Below are 13,789 nucleotides of genomic sequence, written 5' to 3' on the forward strand. Positions count from 1 at the left end.
CTTCCAACATGCCAAAAAAAAAGAAAAAAAAGATGCTCATGCTACTTCTTGCTTTCTGTCTATTTCTTTCTTGCCCTCAGGCTTAAAAGTAAGCATGATGGAGAACAAGAGAGAAGGCGTGCCCTGGCAACCATTGCCAGGAAACAGATTTCACTGAAGTCATAAATTAGAAAGATAACCCACTTATCGGAGGTGGGTTCATATGCAATGCTGAAAAATCTGCCAGTGTAGAGAATATTGCTACCTTTAGCTTCAGTTTTTTTTTAATCACTCATGTTTGATAATTATAAAGATGTTTAAAGAAGAAATCATGGTGTATAATACTATCACTGTGTAAGCTCTGCTAATACTTTTTCTCATGTAAATGTTTTCTTATGTAAAAATAATAAATATACATGATAAAGCAAAAATCAGACAGAAATATATAAAACAGAAAGTAAAAGTCTACTTAACATATGCTTCCTGCTTTCTTTAGTTCTTAAGCTTAAATTTGCTAAAGGAGCTTCCTACTTTCAAAAACTTCTTTATACACACATATATAAATGTGTGTTCTTTTTTATTATTTATGTAAAAGAGATAATGCTGCTCACTTTTTTGGTCTTATATCTTTATTTTTCACTTTTTGGAACTCCACATCAATATTTTAATTCTGCTCTATGACTACATCATATTTTATTGAACCAATCTGCTTTGCAAATGTATTGGTCGATACTGTTGTCAATGAATGATTAAAGTACTTTAGCACATTAGAATTAAAATGAAGCTATGAAATCACCTCAATTACCATTTATGAATTTATTATCTCTACTTAGCAAGTGTTTATTGCACACCTAGTATATACCAGACATTTTCTTAGGTGCCAGGGATATAAGTAGGATAATCGTCTCTGAGTCAAAAGGGTCATAGCCTAGGTGGAGGGAGACAGCTCAGCAAATCAATAGTTACTGTCACTGCTGAGATATGAATAACAAAAGATGCTATAGCCACTGAGATTAGAAGCCCAGTGTAAACCTAAAGTGTTAATGACGAGAAAATTTAGAGCAAGCCACATGTGAGAAGGCTTGAAGACATGAAGTAGCACAATGTATTCATGGACGTGCAAGAATTTGGGGGTGGTCAGAGCACAAGTTTCGTAAGGGAATCCAGCCTAGGCAACAGAGCAAGAGCCCATCTCTAAGGTCCTTAAGCTAGAGACAGAGACTGGGGTCAAGGCCATACCACAAACTTTATCCCAAAAGCCATAGGGAGTCATTGAGGTTTTAAGTACTGTGGGGAGAAGGGAAATGGGAGTGACGTGATAATTTTTAAATAATTTAAGAAAAAAGCAAAAATTAAAGATGAAAACAGAGAAACATCTGGCTGCAAATTCACTCTCAGCATAAAGAAAGGAAATAAGAGCTAGATAAGAAAAATAAACAGGCTGCAGGTGCAGTGGCTTATGCCTGTAATCCCAGCATTTTGAGAGGCTGAGGTGGGAGGATCTCTGTAGTTCAAGACCAGCCTGGGCAACATGGTGACACTCTGTCTCTACAAAAATAAAAATTAAAAAAAATAACTGAGCATGGTCGCTCAAGCCGCTAGTACTAGCTACTTAAGAGGCTGAGATGGGAGAATCACTTGAGCCCAGGAATTTGAGATTATAGTGAGCCGCGATTGCACCACTGCACTCCATCCTGGGTAACAGAATAATGAAAACCCATCTCTTAAAAAAATGAAAGAAGGAAGGAAGGAAAGAAGGAAGGAAGGAAGGACGGACGGACGGACGGAAGGAAGGAAGGACGGAAGGAAGGAAGGAAGGAAGGAAGGAAAAAGAAAAAAGAAAGAGAAAGGAAGGAAGGAAGGAAGGAAGAAAAGAAAGAAAGAAAGAGAGAGAGAGAGAGAAAGAAAGAAAGAAAGAAAGAAAGAAAGAAAGAAAGAAAGAAAGAAAGAAAGAAAGAAAGAAAGAAAAAGAAAGAAGGAAGAGAAGGAAGAAAAGGAAGGAAGGAGAGAGAAAAAAAGAAAGGAAAAAAGAAAGAGAAAAGAGAGAGGAAGGAAGGAAGGAAAAACAAAGAGAAAGGAAGGGGAAAAGAGAAAAGGAAGAGAAGGAAGGAAGGAAGGGGAAAAGAGGAAAGAAAAAGGAAGGAAGGCAACAACAACAGAAACAGATTTCAAATGAAAAGTGGGTATGACAGGATACTGAGAGTATGAGCAAGATAACAAATTACTAAAGGATAAGAAAGGTAAATGAAATTTTAGATACAGTATTCTAACTTAAATCATTCTAATGAATTTAATTCTCAATAAATATATTTCATAAAATCCATCAGGTAAGATGATCTTTGGCAAACAAAAACTAGGATCCTTCTGAGTGGTGCACTGGAGCCAGCTAAATTGGTCATGGTAGGAGTATTTATACCATAGAAATTGGCCAACACACAAATCAGTTTTGGTTTTGTTTTGTTTTCCCCCAGAGTGCCTGTTGTTAAACATTTGTCAGCACACTATTGATCCCTCCTTGAGTGAAGGAACTAGGAATCATTGAAAACATCCACAATTTCATTCCTTCCAGAGACACCAAACTGTTTCTATGCCTCCTCCCAATCCCCTCAAGTCCTAAAACCTATTTCATTGTCAAGATTATCAGCACATCCAAACATGTATCGTAAGTCACATCATTACATTTGCAAAGAGATAAAGAAATTAAAAAGCATAAGCAAATAAACAAAGACAGGTCCTATGACTCTTGTTGCCCAGCCCTGGTGAAGACCAAGAAGCTGATGACATGACTAGTGGCAACTCTCCATTTTAAGAGCCTGTTTCCCACAGGTGAGAGGGACCCATCACAGGCCTGCAGTGATTCCGATGACTCACAGGAAAGCAGTCCAGCTTGTTTGGCCAGTTCTTGGGTTATTGGACAGTCATCAATAGCTTTGAAGCTACTGAAGTCTCCTCTGGTGCCCTGAAGCTTCATTACTTCCGCGAAATTCAGAGAGAGGTATTTATTTTACTGTTACCACTTTGGTATCATTTATGTTTTCTCTTTCCAGAAACTTCTGTGCCAGAGCCAAAGTAATGGGACTGGATCTTTCTTTTTCTTTTCTTTTCTTTTTTTTTTTTAAGTGTTCGTGATCATGCAACAGATACACCCACAGCCAGTGAGTTTCAAAGCCAAAGGAAAACAACAGGCCTTTGATTAGGCTGTACCTACTCCAGTGCAGAAGGGCACTGCAGCAGCTGGGGGAGCCTGGCTGCACCACCTCTTTTCATTCCCCAGAGGTGGGTGGAAAAGAGTGTGTGGGTTGGAATTAAGGAATTGGGTTGACTAGCCCAAGGCTGGTTGGGAGCCTGCAGTTCAGGGAGAGATTATTGCTTTATAGGCTCTGGTTTAAAAAAAAAAAAAAAAAAAGTGACCATCTTACATCATCTCAGCAGGACTGAAAATTTCACATGATTATCAAAGTGCATGAAATACTAGACAGATCCCTGAATGTGAGTGGAAAGGGAAAGGAGGGGTTGGTGGAGCAGAGGTAGATGCCCACTTTCTCACCAAAATAGAACATCAGGACCTACTAATGGGTGCAGGAAAGTGAGTCAGATCTGGCCTTAAGGATGTATCCTGAATACCCACCAGCGCTCAGTTCCCTTATTGATATATCACTAGATACCAGCTATCATGACTTCTCTGCTCCTTTCCTGTCAATGACCGCCAAACCGAACCCTGCTCGGAAAAACTCTCTTTGCTTCAAGAGGGATTGTGTGGGCTTAGCTCAGGTTCATGGAAACACCTTGCTTGTTTCTTTCCTGCGGAGTGGATGGTGAAAGGAGTTGTTAGCACCAGTCAGCTTTTTCTTATCAAGTAACTTCATTATTTCTAGGGCAGTCACATACCGTTGTTTGTCCCAGACAGAGGGGCTTCTGGGACACGAGACTTTTATTGCTAAAATCAGGAAAGTTCCTGGCAAACTGGGATAAGAAGTCGCCCTAATTGTCACAGTATCTGATGAGGTGCCAAATGAGTAAGGGAGACAGTCAACACTAATGAAGTTTGGAATTGGTAGCTGGGAGTTTTGTACAAAGCTGTGTATTTTACAATGCACTTTCACACACACTATCTCATTTTAATCTTATAACAAATTAAAGAAGGCAGAGGAGGTATTACTTTTGCTTCATGTTGAGGAAAAAATTGAGCCACAAAGATTAAGTAACTAGCTCAATGACACAGAGCTGGTTAATAACAAAACTCGGGTGTTGCTTCCAACTCTGTGGAGTGAGACAGGGAACGATTGATAGCTGGAGTCCAGTGTTCTTTCTGCTGTACCATGTTGTCTCTCTAGTTATAGGGAGAATAGAATTCCTTTTTCTTTCATTATTTGCCTTTGTTTTTTCTTGTTATGATGCTCTGTTGTAGAGTGACAATCTTGCAGTGAAGAATAATTCAATGGAAATTCAGAGCTGTGTCCCCAACCACCAACCATCAGGAAGTACAGATGCTCAGACATTTGCTGTGACTTCTTCCCAAAGGCAAGGTAACATGTCATTGCCAAGGATTACATTCAAATGACCTGTAATATGGTTTTCTGGTGGAGGGAAGAACTGAAGGTAATACTAGTTCATCAGAGAATGCTGAGTGGAGAATTGCAGTGGTAGGGAGATGAGAGAGCTGTGGATCTTAAGGCAAGATGACAGGCTCAGAAGTCAACAGCCTCAAGCAGAAGCATGCAGGGTTCCGGGATGAGAAACATGACTCAGCATTTATCCTTTCCTGTAAAACATAGCAACTTGTTAAGGCTGCATTTGAAATTTTACTCTAAGGCCAGTGATAATATCTAAATTACGGTCATGACATGCATAACTTGATATCAAGTAGAATAGAAATATTTCCTAAAATTAAAGAAATTACAACCAAACTCAAACCTATCATTTCTGTATTCAACGACAGTCACAAAAGTATGAATATCTATGGGGAATTATAATGAATCTACAATTTCTCTGGCCAGTTCTATTTCTTTTAGAATGTCAAGCAGCATTTGATTTATGATAATGGCTCAGATTTTCAAGATTAAATTCGTGTTGGTATACTGTCTTTTAAAGCATGAAAACCCATTTGCTACAGAATGATATAATCATGATCTGCAGTATAAATGAAAAGGCTTTATGCTGGCAAAAAAAAAAAAAAAAATCTCCGAGATGCAGTAGAGCGATATGGTATACTGGTATGTATGGGGTGAAGAAAAGAGCTAGGGTTTTGCAATCAAGCAGATTGAAGTTCAAATTCCAGTTGTGTTAGTGTGTGATGTCGGGTGTTAAGTCTCAATTTTTTTATCTGTAAAATGTACATCTTGTAGATTTGTTGTACTCTTAAAGTTGTGGCCTCATAGATTTGCCTCCTCAGCTTCCTCTGCCTTGTTGCTTCTGTGGACAGCACGCGGAACAGGGAACACAAGAAGGTTTCAAAAGATTTAAAATCATGGTTTTTAACACGGCTAAGATGTTATGTGGTAAACTTCCACCTATCATCACTATCTCTCCTATACCAGGAGTAAGCCATTATATTTGTTTTACATAGTGCTATGATTACAGGCATAAGCTACCACACTCAGCCCCTCAGAATTCTTGAATATAAAAGTGTTCTGATTTATTTGACTACATAAATGACTGGAAAATCTCAGCATTTTAAACTTTTTTTGTATATTCTGTTTCTAACTGCAGTAAGATAAACATTATAGTTATATATGTATACTTATATTTTTTTCCATGTTGGGATATTTTCTGATCTTTCTCTAAAAAGCCATATATGACAATTAGCAGTAAGATGGAAAAGATAAAAGCTATATTTGAGTTAAATTAGATAAAAAATAGATTGTTTTCTATTTAAGATTTCAAAATATTAATGACCTAAAACAAAACAAATTTTGCTATTGGTCAGTTTTACTCTGGTTGAAGTAATGCATCTTAGAAATAAAAGAAATCTTAAATAAGGAGCATCTTCTAAACGTTAGCCAGGGGAGAAAAAACAAAAAACAAAAACGATGAGGCTTATCTACCGTTAAAGACTGTTTGTATCCTCCCAAAATTAATCTGTTGAAGCCCTAACCCCCAGTGTGATGGTGTTTGCAGATGGAGCCTTTGGAAGATAATTCGGTTTAGATGAGGTCCTGAGAGTACAGCCCTAATCCCATGATATTAGTGCAGTGTGATGGTGTTTGCAGATGGAGCCTTTGGAAGATAATTCGGTTTAGATGAGGTCCTGAGAGTACAGCCCTAATCCCATGATATTAGTGCCCCTAGAAGAAGAAACACTAATGAGTTTGCTCTCTCTCTCCACCACGTAAGGACACAGCAAGAAGGCAGCCGTCTATAAGCCATGAAGAGAGCCCTCACCAGAAACAAACCATGCTGGCACCTTGATCTTGGACTTCTAGGCTCCAGAACCATGAGAAAATAAATTTCTGTTGTTTAAGCCACACAGTCTATGGTGTTTTGTTACAGTGGCTTGAGCAGATTAATCTGTTTACGAAAGGGAAGATGGACATACACGCTATGCTAGGAAGGAATGATAACTTATCGTTGAACCTAAATGTAGGGGATGTCCTGCCTAAAATTTTGACTATGCTTTTATTTGTGTGTAAGTATTTGTTTTTGTTTTGTTTTGTTTTGTTTTTGCTCCTGGGTCAGTCTTGGGAGGGTAAATCACTACTGAAAGGAACATGGCTTCGTCCCCCAAAAAAAGGGTGAACATGTAGACCCTCTGGGAGTAATCAAGGCCTAATATTAAGGAAAGACAGGGAAAGGTCAGGAGGTCTTTACTTCTGTGAGTGTCTGGGACCCAAAAATCCAATCAAAGCCTGCTGCAGATTAGGACCTCAAAGTCAGTAGCTTCCTAGCCTCACTCTTGGTATTTACATCCCCAGGAAGAAAAGAGGGATGCTGGTTGGGAGTCCTCAAATGGTAGGCTACTAGGCCACTTGTGACATGGCACTCTTGAGACAACTGGTGCATTGGAGGATAGTTTGAAAGTAAACTCCAGTGAACCTGGAGCTCCTTGCCTAAGCTTGTATTTGAGCAAAAAAAAAAAAAAAAAAAAAAAAGCCTTGTTCAAAAAATCCCAAATGGCAGAACCAGCTTCCTGAAAGACATGGTTCATCATTTCCATCCACCCCCAAGGACCTGGGCCAGAAATATTCCTCAGTGCCCTTTAGATCTTATGGAACAAGTTTTCTTCAGTGATACCACATGTTGGTGAGAAGCTATGGCAACAAATGTCTGATCTCTGCTTAGGTGTGGAAGTCACGCAAAGTCCTCTATTAACAAAACCCCACAGATTGAGTGGCTTAATCTGTGTTTGCCTTTAGGGTTCTTTGATATTGAAAGACAAAGGGTAGTCTCAAGAGTAAGAGACTGAACTTGATAATCTGGCATGTGGGTATTCAAGTTGATTTTTGAATTTAATTTAGAATAGAAAAGAAATGTGTATATCTCTGCAGCTGACAAATTTGATTAACTACAGGCATAACTGTAGCAGGGTGTGCATATTACTTGTCAGTAAGTGCCCTTGAAAGATTTAAAGGACCATGATCAGAAAGGGATCATGGTCCGTGTGTTTCTTTTCAAATGAATGAATGAATTTCTTTCCTGGCCGAGGTTGAGAGACTGCAGTGAGCTGTGAGCTATGAGCTATGATCGCACCACTGCACTCCAGCCTGAGTGACAGAGCAAGACCCTGTCTCAAAAAAGAAAAAAAAGGAGAATTTATTTCCCAAATGGTTAAGATGCTATTGAATATTAAAACTAAGTGAGACTGAAAGTGAGAAACTCATTTCTGTATTTGATCTTTTTAGCAATATTCTCTTAATTCGTCTCTCAAGCTACTTTCATGGATAAATAGGAAAAACAAGTAAGATCTAACTCTGCAAAAGAATAGAGTTATAATTTTATTCACCATTTGTTAATCTCTATGAAAATGGAATATCTGGTGAGAACAAATATAGTCAGAGTAATATCCTGGTGAACAGATCAGGTATAAAATCTGGATTCTAATGAACCATATTAATGCACCCAATTAAGTGTTTTAAGGTGAAAATCAATTATGCTTTCTGGTGTTGTCTTATTCCTTTCATGCTTCTATAACAAAATACCTTAGGTGGAGTATTAAAAACAACAGCAGTTTGTTTCTCACAGTTCTGGAACTTGGAAGGCCAAGATCAAGGTACCAACAGATTTGGTGTCTGGCGAGGGTTGCTCTGCTTCAAAGACGGCACCTTCTTGCTGCATCCTCATATGGCAGAAGGGGGCAAATAGCTCCCTTCCACCTCTTTTATAAAGTCACTAATCCTATTCATGAGAGCTCCACCGCCATGACTTAATTATCCCCTAAGGGCCCCAACTCTTAATACTATTACATTGATGATTCAGTTTTAATACATGGATTTTGAGGGGACACATTTAGACTACAGCTACTATTAAATGTTTTGAGCTAAAATTAAATTTTTTCTTACCTTTATGAACACAGCAACACTTCCAGATTCTACAATAATTTCAAATGAAAAAGAGACTGGTTTCAGCCACAAGTGCTCTTAAGCTCTCATATGGTTTGGCTCTGTGTCCCCACTCAACTCTCATCTCGAGTTGTAATCCCCACGTGTCTAGAGAGGGACCTGTAATCCCCACGTGTTGAGGTAAGGAGGTGATTGGATCAATGGGGGTGATTTCCCCTATGCTGTTCTAGTGATAGTGAGTGAGTTCTCAAGAGATCTAATGGATCTGTAAGGGGCTCTTCCCACTTGGCTTTCTCTTCTCTCTCCTGTAGCTTTGTGAAGGAGGTGTCTGCTTCCCCTTCTGCCGTGCTTGTAAGTTTCCCGGGGCCTCCCCCTAGTTATGCAGAGTTTTGAGTCAATTAAACCTCTTTTCTTTATAAATTACCTAGTCTTGGGCAGTTCTTTATAGCACTGTGAAAACGGACTAATACATTCTTTTTATCTTGGCATCTCTTCACTTTCCTTCCACTCCACACCAAAATCCCACCCCATCTCCCAAAAATTTATTTAAAAAAGCTTTCCATACTTGAGGCTAGGTGTTCCAGACTAGCCTGGGCAACAAAGTGAGACCTTATCTCTACAAACAAATAAACGTTAAAAAAACAAGTAGCTGGGCATGGTGGCATGTGCCTGTGGTACCAGGTACTTGATAGACTGAGGCAGGATTGCTTGAGCCCAGGAGGTTGAGGCTGCAGTGAGCTATGAGCTATGATTGCACCACTGCGCTCCAACCTGGGCAACAGAATGAGATCCTGTCTCTTGGGGGGAAAAAAGCTTTTCTAGTGAACTCATTAGCATTAGTATTCTGGTAATATTCTTAAAGATCTGATTAAAAGAGAGTATATAAATTGTAATAATTATAATATGAAGAATCTTGCAAGACCAAAAAGTACACATTTCTTAAACCTCCAAAATCAATCTTCTTTCCCTAGGTTTTAAACCCATCATGTATTATGTAAAACAAAACAAAACAAAAAAACCTGAATCATATTTGAATAATAGGAAAATAAAATGGTGAGTTCTTGGTTGACTTTTTGATGTATAGGAAATATACTTGCACCCTGAAGAGTTGAAGCAATTTATTCTGTTATGCAAATGTGAAGGTTATGGGTAACTTATCTTGCCATGACAGAGTATTTTTTTAAGTTGTCAAAACTATTGTGGCCTTGACTATCCACAGACATTTAATGCATCTGCAGATTAACAGGTTAATAGTTCTCAATCTGCCACCTCTGTTCAAACACAAACTCTAGCTCTTGTCTAAGATTTATTAAATTGGCCAGTTTGTCTTTTCTTGTGAATGAGTTCATATTCACACATTGAAATCTCAGATTATATCTGTAGTTGACAAGGAAAACAGCAACATTGGGCTGTGCTGTTAAAAGGTAGATGACCTGTTAAAATAAGGAATAAGCAAAGAAATTTTTAAAAAAAGAGAGAGAGAGTGAAAGAAAGTTTCTGCTCTTTTTGAAATCCATGTTTTCTTAATATGATTCAGCCTTGTTTTGTGGCTGGTGAAGTGTTTTGCATTTATAAATTTGGGCTCAGTAACTGTTTAGCTCAGAAAAGCCAACTGTATGTCATTAATTGTTGGACTGTTTATAGCAGTCTCATTTCTAACTGGAAAAGGCCCCTGGAAAATGTTTTCAGAATCCAAAAAGACAAATTGTTAATGTAGAGCATTTAAAATAAAACATCATTTTCCAATATATCAATTGTTTTAAAGTATTTTCTATGCTGGCATTGGCAACATGTATCACTGTTGATGATAGGGTACCTTAATCCTCCTCTTACATGTTGGAAATTTCTAGTGGCTTTCATTGTATCTTTATATATATATATGTTTAATAATGGTTGGCAGGTATTGCAATTTACATACATTTTACATAGAACTGATTGATTATGTTTTGTTTTGTTTTTTGAGATGGAGTCTAACTCTGTCCCTCCTACTGGAGTACAGTGATGTGATCTCGGCTCACTGCAACCTCTGCCTCCTAGATTCAAGCAATTCTCCTGCCTCAGCCTCCCAAGTAGCAGGACTACAGGTGTTCACCACCATGCCTGGCTAATTTTTTGTACTTTTTCAGTAGAGACAGGGTTTTGCCATGTTGGTTAGGCTGGTCTCGAACTCCTGACCTCAGGTGATCTGCCTGGCTCAGCCTCCCAAAGTGCTGGGATTACAGGAGTGAGCCACCACACCTGGCCAGAACTAATCAACTATGTTTTTGTTGCATCTTTGCCTGTCTCTCCCGCTGGGCTATAAGCTCCTTGAGACTGGGAATTATGGCTTTATCTTATATACTTCTGTCTAACACAATCCCCTTGTTGTTTGCATGCATTCGGTTTTCTGTAAACATTCATTGGATACTTGCTAGGTGTGAGGCAAGCTGCCAAGGTTTCTATTTGAGTTACCTCATATCCTCAGAACAACCTAATAGCTTAGGCATATTATTGCCCTCATGTTTTTAGGTGAGGAAGTGAAGGCATAGAGAACATAGACTTTGACAGGTAAGTGGCAGCCTCAGGCTTCAAACCAAGGCAGCCTGATTTTAGAGACTTTGCTTTTACTTTCATGACTAGTGCTTTACATGAATTAACTGGGGTGAGAGAACAGAGGCGAGGATGGTCCTAAAAGGACACTGAGGTAGATAATAGAGTTCATTTTCTTAAATCTTGAAGCCAGATCTTTGAAAGTGGTTGATTGCTCGGCCCCAGTCTTCATACCCCCACCCATTCTCTTATATGGCCTGTAATTTACTTGAAATACCTCTATATCCACATTTGGTACACAGTTATACTCCCTAGACACAGTAGAATAAGATCTGAAGTGCTCCAATCAGAAATCCATACTTTGAAGATGATTAGTTAAAATTGGAAGGATCTCAATAAGGAAGTGTAGTATTTTCTACACTCTAGTAGTAAATATTTTAAATACCACTATCCAAATATGCCCTCCGAGGGTTGATGATGCAACATAAGGATACTAGAAAGTGCTTTACTATGGTGAAATAAGCTGTGTTTATGATACATGATTATATGGACAGATTTGTATAGAAAACTCGCTTCCTTGTATGAATAAGAAATGGGGATCCGAGTAGCCCTGTAGCCGAACACCTTTTATAGATTACCTAGGTCTAAGACTCTAATTGGTCATGCCCCCCACTTTATGGAGGATTTTGTTGGCTAATCCGCCTAGCTGATCCTGCCAATAGAATACATGTTGTATTTGCCCAGGAGAGCTACTTTCATGCAAAGTGCTTGTCAGAACACCCAGAAAGAGAGAGCCATGATTTCACCAAGTTTACAAGAACTGGTTTTAGGACTATGTTTTGTATGTCAAAATCTGGTCTGAAATGTGCTAATAGGAAAGTTGTGGAAAAGCAGAGACATAAAATTCCCACCGTCTTTTCATTATCTGAGGCTACTAACACTGGTAAATTGTAAATGGCCAAGGTGGCTTAGGGAATTTCACAAAACCTAACTTTCTTCTTTTATTGAGATATAAACCTTGACATTATCTCCAGCATTTATGACTCTTTAGTTAATAATAATTAACCATTCAAAAAATTATCCGGCCAGGCACAGTGGCTCACGCCTGTAATCCCAGCACTTTGGGAGGCCGAGGTGGGAGGATCACAAGGTCAGGAGTTCGAGACCAGCCAGCCCAATATGGTGAAATGCCATCTCTACTAAAAATACAAAAATTGGCCAGGCGTGGTGGCACATGCCTATAGTCTCAGCTACTCGGGGGGCTGAAGTGGAAGAATTGCTTGAACCCAGGAGGCGGAGGTTGCAGTGAGCCGAGATGGTGAGTGCACCCAGGCTGCACTCCAGCATGGGTGACAGAGCGAGACTCTATCTCAAAAAAGAAAAAAAAAAATTATCCATTACATGATGCCATTTACCTATTTTTGAAATTCTCTTACTTTGCACAAGATCAAAGTTGTATAGACCATCCTTGTCTATTATAGGATATCATACCTGGTCTATTATAGGGACATTTTTATGAATGTTTTCTGGAAGTATGAACAGATGATATAAGACTTATCCAGAGGGCTTACAAAAAAAGTGTTGACACTCTGTGTCCCATCAAATTACTCTACAACAAACCAGGGACAGAAAACTGCAAATTTGAGCATCGAATGAGACAATTTCCAGGGATACCAGAAAACTCTCACGGCTTCCTTCTCCTTTCTAAACAATGTGAATTTAGTAGTGAATAACAAAAGGAGGATTTACAAAGCTAGAGTTTTGATCCTAGTTGGGGAAATCAACTTCCAAAGTATGTTAGCAGAAACATCCAATAGTTCTTCTAAATGCATCTCTGCAAATTATTACCATTAAATCTATGTTAACTGAGGAAAAAAATCTACACTCAAGGATTCACATAATAAAGAAGATGAAACTAGAATTCTCCGCTTTTCTGCCATGACTATTATATCTACCATTTGGCACAAATATTTCTTTTTTTATGTTATTTTATTTTTAATTGACACACAATAAATGTACATATTATAAGAAACAATATTTCAGTACATGTACACGTTGTGTGATTATCAAATCAGGGTAATTAGCACATCCATAATCTCATACATTTATTGTTTCTTTGTAGTGAGAACATTCAAAATTCTTTCTTCTAGCTATTTTGAAATATCCAGTACATTACTGTTAACTGTAGTCACCCTACTGGCACAAACATTTCTGTAAGGCTGTTTCTAGTTTTTTATTTAGGTACATATTCCACACATGTGGATTTTGATTGAAAAATCAGAACTGCTTATGGCTCGTGGAAAAAGTACTACAAATTTTCAGGGCAGCAAATCTCCAATCGAAAATTCCACATTGATCTAATTATTGAAGAGTTTTTTGAGAAAGTCTTTCAAATGTGGTCTTTTTTTGTGGGAAAGGATTTAAGGGATTTATCAAGTTAAAGCTATTTGAGTTCACACCTATGAACTCATGACTAGAAAAGACTCTGAAATTCCTTTTTTATTCCTTTTTTCTAAGTTAAAGTGTAAAACATTTGGGTCAGATTGTCACTGATGCTGTCATTCCTTAAGCATCTATAGACTGAGAGATCCCATATCATCCTTTTATACCTGTGTAACATGCACATTACATCTCTGTCTTGAAGCTTCACTTTATGTAATTTAGTGGAAATGTTTAATCTGTGTTGCCATAAATTTGGACTTACTCTCTGGCTTAAATTAGGTTGCATTGGGAAAAGTTTGCAAAGTATTTGAAGAGCTATAGTACTTAGCATTTACTAAGTAAAC

The 13,789-nt window shown here is 38.3% G+C and overlaps 1 long non-coding RNA gene across 4 annotated transcripts in view; it reads left to right on the top strand.

Moving 5' to 3' along the window:
* The window catches only part of LOC102125344 (uncharacterized), a 50,340-nt gene extending 43,581 nt beyond the window's left edge, over positions 1-6,759 (top strand). For 2 of the 4 annotated variants that reach the window (XR_010579493.1, XR_010579490.1), the window contains exons 2-5: positions 2,806-2,974; positions 3,100-3,255; positions 4,388-4,505; positions 6,313-6,759. This is a non-coding gene — a long non-coding RNA (uncharacterized lncRNA). Of the gene's footprint in view, positions 1-80; positions 193-2,805; positions 2,975-3,099; positions 3,256-4,387; positions 4,506-6,312 lie in introns of all 4 variants that reach the window. The other 2 variants (XR_010579491.1, XR_010579492.1) reach the window with 2 other exon arrangements.
* The last annotated feature ends 7,030 nt before the right edge of the window (positions 6,760-13,789 follow it).

The sequence above is a fragment of the Macaca fascicularis genome, chromosome 11 (assembly GCF_037993035.2).
Source record: "Macaca fascicularis isolate 582-1 chromosome 11, T2T-MFA8v1.1".
In the NCBI taxonomy this organism is placed as follows: domain Eukaryota; kingdom Metazoa; phylum Chordata; class Mammalia; order Primates; family Cercopithecidae; genus Macaca; species Macaca fascicularis.